The 10,752-nt window shown below is 48.9% G+C and overlaps 1 protein-coding gene across 1 annotated transcript in view; it reads right to left on the reverse strand.

The window, feature by feature from the left end:
* SRD5A3 (steroid 5 alpha-reductase 3) overlaps positions 1 to 10,752 on the reverse strand; it is a 161,178-nt gene that overhangs the window by 5,146 nt on the left and 145,280 nt on the right. The gene's annotated exons all lie outside the window — the stretch shown is intronic.

The raw sequence follows: 10,752 nt of genomic DNA on the forward strand, positions 1-10,752 counted from the left end.
GCCCACAGCTTACCAGTGGAAATACTGGCGTTTGAAAAAGCAGTCATGAAGGAGGTACAGGAGTTGGACCCACGCAGTCCCAGTAAGGCTGAACTAACAGGAATACAAGAACTTTCAAAGAATGACCTAATTACCATCAAGCCAGCCGACAAAGGCGGGGCAATCGTCCTACAGGACACCACCGATTACAGAAGAGAGTGCCTTCGCCTGTTAGGTGACACGAGAAATTATGTCATACTAAATGAGGACCCTACAGAACGGTTGAGAATCTCGATTGCCTACCTTACTGAGGAATGTCAGGCCAACGATTGGTTGAGTAAAAAAGAAATAGAGTTTCTGACAAATAAGAAACCTACTATACCGTATTTCTACACTATCCCTAAAATTCATAAGAGACTAGAAAACCCACCAGGGAGACCAATAGTCTCTGGGATAGGGTCTATCCTGGAACCCCTGTCGCAATTTGCGGACGCTTTTCTCAGACCTTTGGTGCAGAAAACTGATACTTACCTTAGAGACACCAAGGATGTACTCTGCCTCCTGAAAGATCTAGTCTTTGATCCCACATCCAGTATTCTAATTAGCCTGGATGTGGAAAGTTTGTACACCAGCTTGCCACACAAGGAGACCTTACAGATATTGGAAGAAGTACTGTTTGAGAGTGAGTGGGAATTCCACACCCCACGACATGTAGTGATGGAATGTTGCCAACTAGCACTGTCTGAAAAATTTTTCCGTTTCGAATCAACACTATACAAACAACAATATGGGACCAGCATGGGTAGCACATTTGCGCCGAGCATAGCAGGCCTGTATGTCCAACAATTGGAGAAGAATAAAATACTAAATGAGAGAAACCCCCACAGACACCGAACTTTGGAATGGAAACGCTATATCGACGATATTTTTTTGATCTGGCAAGGTACAGAGGAAGAAGCGCAAACCTTCTTAACGTGGCTCAACACACAAGATCCTTTTCTGAAATTCACATGCTCAATGAGCAAGACTAACCTGGTATTCTTAGATCTTAACATACATGCTGAATCAGGCAAACTAGTCACAACAACTCACTTCAAGGAGACGTCACGAAACTGTCTCTTGGCTTTTGACAGTTTTCATCCTCGCCACCTCAGACAGAACCTCCCATTCAGGCAATTCCTCCGTTTACGAAGGAATTGTAGCAAAAAAGCTGATTACCTGACCCAAGCAGAAGACCTAAGTAACAAGCTGAGAAACAGAAAATACCCAAACAAACTGATTAAGGAAGCCAAAAAACGAGCTGGAAACAATAATAGGGAAGCCCTATTAGAACAAAAAGAGAAAACTGAACCAGAGAACACCAGACCAATCTGTATTACTACATTCAACCAAGTATCAGACACTGTGTCAAAAATAATCAAAAAACATTGGCCAATAATCAACAGTGGAGGACTAACCATAACTACCCCTATGTTCAGCCACAGACGGGGTAAAAACTTGAAAGATTTTCTGGTTCACACCCGCCCCATACTGACAAGCCAGACAATAAGAACCCAACCACTACCAAGTGGACATTTCCCTTGTAACAATTGTAGTGTTTGTCATCTAACATCCGCAACAAAAACCATAACCTTCAACAATGCTACAAAATGGGAACTAAGAGGTTTCTCTAATTGCAATACCAGTGGAGTGGTGTATCTGATAACCTGCACATGCAACCTACACTATGTAGGGATGACCACAAGGAAGGTCAGTACCCGCATAGTAGAACACAGAAGCAACATCAGGTGCAAACGAGCCACCACCAGAATGACTACCCACTTCATTGAGCAAAACCATACACCAAATGATCTTACTTGGGTAGTCTTGGAAGTAGTAAAAAATAAGGACAACCTGGAGAGAGCGAGAACAGAGATGGGTGTTCCGATTGCACACTGACACCCTGGGGCTCAATGATGAAATCCCATGGGGGGCATTCCGATCCTAGCCCTACAATGTGGAAACAACATATTTCAAAAAGGTCCATTATATTCTCTCTGAATCTCTCTGACCCCCTTTGGAACCATATCCAAAGACAGAAAAGTAGAAACACCTAATTACAAAGGGTAGCATTAGTCCACTATAAAAGGAACCTGAAAGTGAACTAAAACCAGTGTAGATGGGTTCAACTGTTTCTCAAGATCCATTATCCGAGATTTACACTGACTGATTGAACTTTCGAAAACTGTGTTCTTAAATAAATTTTCTAAAACTGTGTTCTAAATTGTACAAAATGAAAGTTCATCACTGGAGCATCACTCTAAATAACTCCGTTTCCCAAAATTCGGCCAAATAAAAATTGTACACATAAAGCACTCGTGTCGACTTCACCGACACACATCCAAGATGGCCTCCATAGACAGAACGGTCTAGCATTCGCAGAGGCCCGGCAACCCGGAAGCGCGGTGAATCTAAATACACCGGCACACCCTTTTAGCATCAGTATGCGGTCGGGTGAGGACTGAACAGGTAGTACCGAGCAGGTTTGCCGATAGGAAGTAAGTAAAACATCGCGTAATAAATACAGCTGTGTCAAGCCTTTTTAGAGGGTTTGAACTTTTCAAGATGGAAACGCAAAACTGTAGATAAAGAGAAACGTAATTATCATCTTAAAACCTTTACAGCAATGTTTCCACGAGGCGATCCTGCCCTCGTCTGAGACCATGAAGTGTAACTTAACACTTATATATGTAAATATACCATTTGCCATGATAATATTTTATGTATATGTGTTGTGTGTCTTGTCGATAGTCACATTAAGTCCTGTGTCATCTGTGTGAAATCTCAAAACCACTTTATTCACAGTTCTTTTTATATTTACACTGGTTTTGAAAACCTGCACGCACCAATATGGTGCCCAGGGCACACCCACGCCCTAGACGAAGTGAGCTGCATGTGTGATCCCCTTTTTTGAAGGGGGAAGTTTGCCACTAATCAAGTGTCATTTTCTTTTTCAGAAATACGAGTAGGATACAAATCGTATGTATATAAAAAACGCATGTTTTATCACTAACAGCGTATAGTACAACAACTACTATTTATTAAAAAAGCCTATTTATTAAAATATAGGAGTGGAATGGAAAGGGGCGACCATTCGGTCCCCCCGAACGTATGGTGGAGTACCACGATCCCCCCGGGAAGCCATCTTGGGCGGGAGGCGAGTCTCGGCTGGTATGCCCGAAGCGGCGTAGCCGGGGCGCGCCTTTTTCCCGCCCTGGAGTGGGTTGTCCTAGACACTGACGCGGCCGGCCACGCCCACGGAGGCAGGCGGGGGCGGGTTTTACGCCCTCCCTGAAGACGGATAAAAGGAGCAACAAGTCAAGAAAGCATCCTCTTGTTCCTGTGCTCTGAAGCTGCACCTCCCCGCTGCACGTGAGCTCGAGACGGAACGAAGAGCCAATTTTGAGCGTTGTAATCTTTCTTTTTGTCTTACAGATATCTTCGTTGAGAATGCCAGGCAAGAAGGTCGGAAAGCGGGTCGGTACCGATCAGATGCTCCGCATGCTCATTAAGGAGATAGCCGATTTGAAGAAGCAGATGGCGGCTAAGGACGGGGAGGAAGGACCGAAGCGACCTTTACCAGGAGGAGTCCCTGGTGGGAGAGGCAAGAGGTCCAGAAGGGGGGCACTTGGGGGGGAAACCCCGGTTCCCGATACACCACTTGAGGAGCCAACCCCGGTTCCGAAGGAGGGGCATCCGATCCCCGTAGTGGTCACCCCCGTGACCGGGGAAGATATGCCTCCCGAGTTAGCGGCGCAATTGGCAACGTGGTTGGGAAAAGATAGCGAGGGCACCACGGCTGACGACGCCCGGGCAGTAATGAGACAACTGCGGGAATCTAGAGAGGCTGCGAAGGCACCATCTTCTGTTACCCCGCCAGTTCCGGCGGCGGAAAATACAACAGGCCCAAGTTCGGCGGCAAATGCAGTATCTGGTTCAGGTAAGCGGCCATTGCCGATCGCGGGGGAGGGGTCTGTACCTTCACGAAGGGAGAAGGTGGCTCAGCATGTTCCACTGGAAATTAAGGAAAAGATTTGGGCAAATAAGTATGTGAACATTTTTTCTTTGCTTACCGATCATTACGAGATGGAGCATGTTAAGAGCCAAAAGGAGCTCATGCATCCGAGTGTTTGGCGCGCAAAAATGGCCGCCTTTAAGGTCGACGAAAACATTGGTACTTGGGGCAGAGCATGGGGCATTTTTACCTCCATCATGGGGGAGCGCAGGCCCGAGTTGCTGACCGAGTTGCCTATTTATCAGTCACGGATCATGGAGTATTCCGTAGCATACGGGGGCAATCAGTGGTTCTGTTATGACAATATTTTTAGAAAAGCTAAAGAACACGACCCAATTCTGACTTGGGATTGTTACGACTCCGTTTCATGGCAAAAAATGGAGAGTTCAGGAATGTTGAAAGTACCATTGTCAGGGAGTAACGGGGGTGAATCTTCCCGCCAATACTCGGGGACACCCTTTCGGACGGGTGCAGGTAACGAGTATCACTCGAAGCCGAGTGGCAACGCAGGTAAAAGGGGGATTTGTTGGAATTTTAACAGAGGGAAATGTACGAGGCCCCAGGGGTCATGCAAGTTCAGACATGAATGTGGGGGGTGTGGGCAGCCATCCCACCCTGAGTCCATGTGCAGAGCCAAAACGGGTGATAACGGTGGTAGGGGAAGCGCCAAAAAGGTCTGAAATAGTCCGAGGGGCGCCTTTACCTACTCCGATTGATACCATGGCAATGATTCCTTGGCTCAACGAATACCCGGATCATGCTTCCGCTGGGGTGTTGCGAAACGGGTTTTCATATGGTTTCCGCATCCCAGTGGGGGATTTTCAGGGTGTAGCAAACTGTAAGAATCAACTATCGGTCTTGCAGCATACGACCATGGTACAAGTAAAGATTGGGAAGGAGGTGACTCGAGGTCGTGTCGCCGGTCCATTTGATTTGCCACCGGTGGCTAACTTTGTTTGTTCCCCTCTAGGGGTGGTCCCCAAGAAGGACCCGGGTGAGTTTCGGCTGATACATAACTTGTCAGCCCCACGTGGTCTTTCCGTGAATGATGCGATAGACCCGGAAGTGTGTTCGGTGCGGTACGCATCTTTCGATGAGGCCGTCGCCATGTTGAATCGCCTGGGGCCCGGGGCGCTGATGGCAAAATCAGACATCGAGTCAGCGTTCCGGTTGCTCCCGGTACACCCAGACGATCAGCGTCTCCTTGGTTTCATGTTTCAGGGTCGCTATTACATGGATAGATGTATGCCAATGGGATGCTCTATATCTTGTGCCTATTTTGAAAGGTTCAGTTGTTTTCTGCAATGGGTCTTCACAAAGAAGACGGGTTTTCAACATGTTATGCATTATCTCGATGACTTTCTGTTCCTGGGGGCAGCCGGGGATCCAGAATGTGGACAGGCTTTAAATTAATTTTGTGTCTTAATGAACCATTTTGGTGTGCCATTGGCGCCAGGTAAGACCGTGGGTCCCTCGACTTCCCTCGAGTTTCTGGGGATCGAGCTCGACTCGGTAGAAGGTTGTTTTCGATTACCAAGAGAAAAAGTGTTAAAATTCAGGGCATCCCTTGAAACATGTATTAGTGAGACTAAGGTAAAACTGCATCAATTGCAACAAATGGTGGGCCAGTTGAATTTTGCCCTGAGAGTAATGCCGATGGCCCGCCCCTTTTCCCGCTCGATTGCACAAGCCATGGTCGGCCTGAAGGAGGGTCATCACCGCACGAGGCTCTCGGCAGAGGTTCGCCAGGACATGCGCATTTGGTTGGCATTCCTGGCGGATTTCAATGGTCGAATTGTCTGGAACAAACCGGCGGTGTCCTCTGAGGAGCTGGGTCTGTGGACAGATTCGGCGGGGAGTATAGGTTTTGGTGCCATATTCGGCACACAATGGTCGGCTCAAAAATGGCCGTCATGGTGGCACGAGTGCGGACTGACGAGTAACATTGCTTTTCTCAAACTTTTCCCTATTTTGGTGGCCCTGAAAACTTGGCCCGAGGGGTTGCGGGATCACTCTGTGGTGTTTTGGTCTGACAACATGACCGTGGTTGAGTGTATCAATAGTCAGGCAGCACGTTGCAAATGGATGCTGAGACTGCTTAAAGAAATTGTGTTATTGTGCATGCAGTTGAATGTGCTCTTTAGGGCAAGACATGTCCCGGGGGTACTGAACCAAGCGGCTGATGCGCTTTCTCGTTTCCGTATGCAGGCCTTCTGGGGTTTTCTGCCCACAGCGGACCCGGTGGCGGCACCCTTTCCCGAAGCTCTCTGGTCTCTCGGTGCCCCGAACTACAAAACCTCGTGGGAGAGAGTTTAGCACCCAGGACAAGGAAAGCATATGAAGGGGCGTTCCGTTCCTATTGGTCCTTTTTGGGTTCTGCTAGGGGGGAGTTATGGGGCCAGGAAGAGCTTGTCGTAAAATTTTTGCTGTCTTTACATCAGGCAGGCAAATCAGTAGCTACGGCCCAGAGGCATCGGGCCGCCATTTCCTTTATGGCAAAGGCTCATGGGATCCAGGACCCGACAGCGTCTTTCGTGGTACAGAAAGCGCTACGTGGGTGGCAACGCCTTGAGGGTCGCAGAGCAGATGAGAGGCACCCGATAGGTCTGCATAGGTTGGCCCTGTTATTATCCGTACTCCCTGCAACGTGTTCATCCCAGTATGAAACAGTGTTATTCCGAGCCGCTTTTGCGCTAGCATTCCATGGAGCTATGCGGGTAAGCGAACTAGTGGCGAAGAACAAGCAGGATACGATGGGGGGACTGTGCCGAGAGCACATTCAGGTCAAGGGGGAGACGCTGACTGTCTCGTTTGTCAGGTCCAAAACCGATCAGGGTGCGATTGGGGACTGCATAATCATACAGAGGAATCCCGGGTCTTCCATGTGCCCTGTTGTTTGCGTAGAGAAATATTTAGCGCAGAGGGTGGCATCATGGGGGGGGACCTTGTTGAGACACGCTGACGCCACCCCACTGACGAGGTTTCAGTTCCAGCGGGTGCTTGCGATGTCGATTTCGGCCGCGGGTTTGAAACCCGGCGAGTTCGGGACCCATTCCTTTCGGATAGGGGCTGCTACTGAGGCTACAGCCAGGGGTCTGAGTGTAGAAGAAGTAAAACGTGTGGGGCGTTGGTCCTCGAACTGTTATAAAAGGTATGTGCGGTTGCACATGTTGTGAAGCTGTAATGATGTACTCACGCTTCTTGTTTTTGTTTGGTTTTCAGTTGCGCAAGCCTACGAGGCGGGGCGGACTGTGCAGTCGACCCGACACCTGGGGACCAGCGGTCAGACATCACCGGCTGCGAAAAAGGAGGTGTGGGTCGTGGGCCACTCATACGTGAGGCGTGCCGCGGACGTATTCAAAGCAGGTGACATGATTCACGTGGCTGGGGAATACGGGTACAGGGTGTCCTTCTACGGAAAGGGCGGGCTCTGTATTGACCAGTTTCAATCCTTTTTCGAGGGTTTGTTAGGGCGGACAAGGTCACCGCCGTCTATAATCATAGTCCATCTTGGGGGCAACGATTTGGTGGCCACTGGTAGACGACTTCTTCTTGAGGCAATGCTTTCCACAGTAAGTTGGTTGGCAAGAAGAGTTCCAGGGTGCACAATTGCATGGTCCCATATGATCCCACGGAAAGTGTGGCGGGGGGCCATTTCGGTTTCTGCTCTGAATCATTCAGTAAGGAAAATAAATAACAAAGTGAGTAGATTGTTTCGTTCAAGTACACTGCATTCTGTTTCGCATGGTTGTATCAAAGGGGACAGTATGTATTTGGGGGATGGGGTTCATTTGTCCCGGGTGGGGAATGAGTTACTCATAGGAGACCTCATAGCTTGGTTAAAGAGTTTAAAACATGACCTTTAGGCAGGAGTGGTTGTGGGGGGTCCGGATAGCCGGTCAACTATCCGGCCTGTGGCGGTAAGGTCATGATCGGTGAGCAGTAATTGGAAGATCCCTATGGGGGGGCGTCACCCATTACGGATGGGAGCACTCGGGGGAGGTGGCCATTGGCCCCTCAACGGGGAGGCGGTCCCGTCTAAGGATAGGCCGCCGGAAGGAAAGGAAAGGTGGTCAAGGCCCCTTCCTGGATAGGAGGGGCTACGGGCCCTCCTGGGGAATTTCCCGGGGCCAGGACATCTGCGACGGCAGATGGGTAAGTTGTGTGGGGTTCGGGAGGGGGTTTACGCTACCTTTTAGACACCTCACACGAGTCCTCGGACGACCGTTAAATGGCGTCGAGTTCATTGGGGCCCCCGTCAAGTCCAAGGGAAATTGGTAGATGCACTTGAGGTACGCCTCTGTGCGGTCGGTCCCCTCACAAGTGAGGGTGGTATTTCTGGTTTAGGGATCTGACACCGGTTACGACCTTGCCGTTGGCCCTTAACGTTAGGATGTACAATTTCAAGTCAAATGTTTTGTAGGATGTTAGTTCGGCTAGGAGAACCTTTGTATTAGAGATCTGTTAAGGTTAGCCAAACATCGTAATGTGGAAATGAAATTGTACATAATATGAAACTGTTATTTTATGTTTTGATTTTGTTTCATATTTTAATAAATACGGCCGGGAGGGTCACTCCCTCCCGCCTTCCAAAAGTTCAGAACCGTTTCCGGTTTCCCATCCTTGGGGATTGTGTTGAGAGGGGGTGGCAGGTATCTCAGCCATATGGAAAGGGGCGACCATTCGGTCCCCCCGAACGTATGGTGGAGTACCACGATCCCCCCGGGAAGCCATCTTGGGCGGGAGGCGAGTCTCGGCTGGTATGCCCGAAGCGGCGTAGCCGGGGCGCGCCTTTTTCCCGCCCTGGAGTGGGTTGTCCTAGACACTGACGCGGCCGGCCACGCCCACGGAGGCAGGCGGGGGCGGGTTTTACGCCCGCCCTGAAGACGGATAAAAGGAGCAACAAGTCAAGAAAGCATCCTCTTGTTCCTGTGCTCTGAAGCTGCACCTCCCCGCTGCACGTGAGCTCGAGACGGAACGAAGAGCCAATTTTGACCCACCCACCAGCCCCTGAGGACAGCAAGTTGTTTTGAATAAAGTTTTGATGTGGTAACTCTATTTCTTGCAGGTTGTGACAATTGTCGTGATAATTTTTGAATATGCAATAAAGAATGGTCATTTTCAGTATGTTTTGCAACTAAAGTAATTTTGCACTAGTGTTGATCAGTAATCATGCTTGTAATAAATTATGATTGTTTTGTGATTTAGTAATTTAGGTAGAATTGTCGTATTTATTTTGGTCGGGCGGTAAGGTCATGATCGGTGAGCAGTAATTGGAAGATCCCTATGGGGGGGCGTCACCCATTACGGATGGGAGCGCTCGGGGGAGGTGGCCATTGGCCCCTCAACGGGGAGGCGGTCCCGTCTAAGGATAGGCTGCCGGAAGGAAAGGAAAGGTGGTCAAGGCCCCTTCCTGGATAGGAGGGGCTACGGGCCCTCCTGGGGAATTTCCCGGGGCCAGGACATCTGCGACGGCAGATGGGTAAGTTGTGTGGGGTTCGGGAGGGGGTTTACGCTACCTTTTAGACACCTCACACGAGTCCTCGGACGACCGTTAAATGGCGTCGAGTTCATTGGGGCCCCCGTCAAGTCCAAGGGAAATTGGTAGATGCACTTGAGGTACGCCTCTGTGCGGTCGGTCCCCTCACAAGTGAGGGTGGTATTTCTGGTTTAGGGATCTGACACCGGTTACGACCTTGCCGTTGGCCCTTAACGTTAGGATGTACAATTTCAAGTCAAATGTTTTGTAGGATGTTAGTTCGGCTAGGAGAACCTTTGTATTAGAGATCTGTTAAGGTTAGCCAAACATCGTAATGTGGAAATGAAATTGTACATAATATGAAACTGTTATTTTATGTTTTGATTTTGTTTCATATTTTAATAAATACGGCCGGGAGGGTCACTCCCTCCCGCCTTCCAAAAGTTCAGAACTGTTTCCGGTTTCCCATCCTTGGGGATTGTGTTGAGAGGGGGTGGCAGGTATCTCAGCCATAAATACAGGGCTGGACCCTGTATGGTCCTGATGAAAAGCTTGGGGAGCTTGAAACATGTCGACCATAACACTGATCTAGCTCAAATTTAAAGTTAGAACACAGTGTTACCCCATTTTAAATATACCACACTAGGAGCAGAATAAATTGTTGAGGCCCACTAGCACGGTATTTTTAATCACACACCCACTCCACCATCACTACACTTTACACCACACATAGTCATTTCACAAACAAGTGCTCCTGCGTAGTCCGCTAGTCGCAGCACGCCCCTTTTCGTAGAGAACTGGGATGGCCCCAATGATGAAGCATGTCATCGTGGGGCAACCCCGTGAGTGAGGGGACTCTAGAAAGAAATTTTTCTTTCTCATTTTTTGGTACACACTGACATAATTGACAGTAACCATAAACACCAACTAGGTCTCTGAACCCTTTACAGTGGGTTCCTGTATTCCTATGCTGATGATACCCAGCTTGTGATCTCTCTTTCAAAAAATTCTACTCTGAATTTGGCCAAATTTCAGAGCGGCATGGTGGCTGTTGCAGAATGGATGGTGGCCAATTGCCTGCAAATGAATTCAAGGAAATCTGAAATCCTTCTTTTATGCAGAGATATCCACCATTAGGGCGACCACTGGTGGTGCTATTCTTTGGGGATCCCATCACAGTCCAAGGTGGTGGTAAAAAATCTAGATGTCTGGGTTGACAATTCCTTGACCTACGAAGCCC

This window comes from Lissotriton vulgaris, chromosome 3_1, assembly GCF_964263255.1.
Source record: "Lissotriton vulgaris chromosome 3_1, aLisVul1.2, whole genome shotgun sequence".
Taxonomy (NCBI): Eukaryota; Metazoa; Chordata; class Amphibia; order Caudata; family Salamandridae; genus Lissotriton; species Lissotriton vulgaris.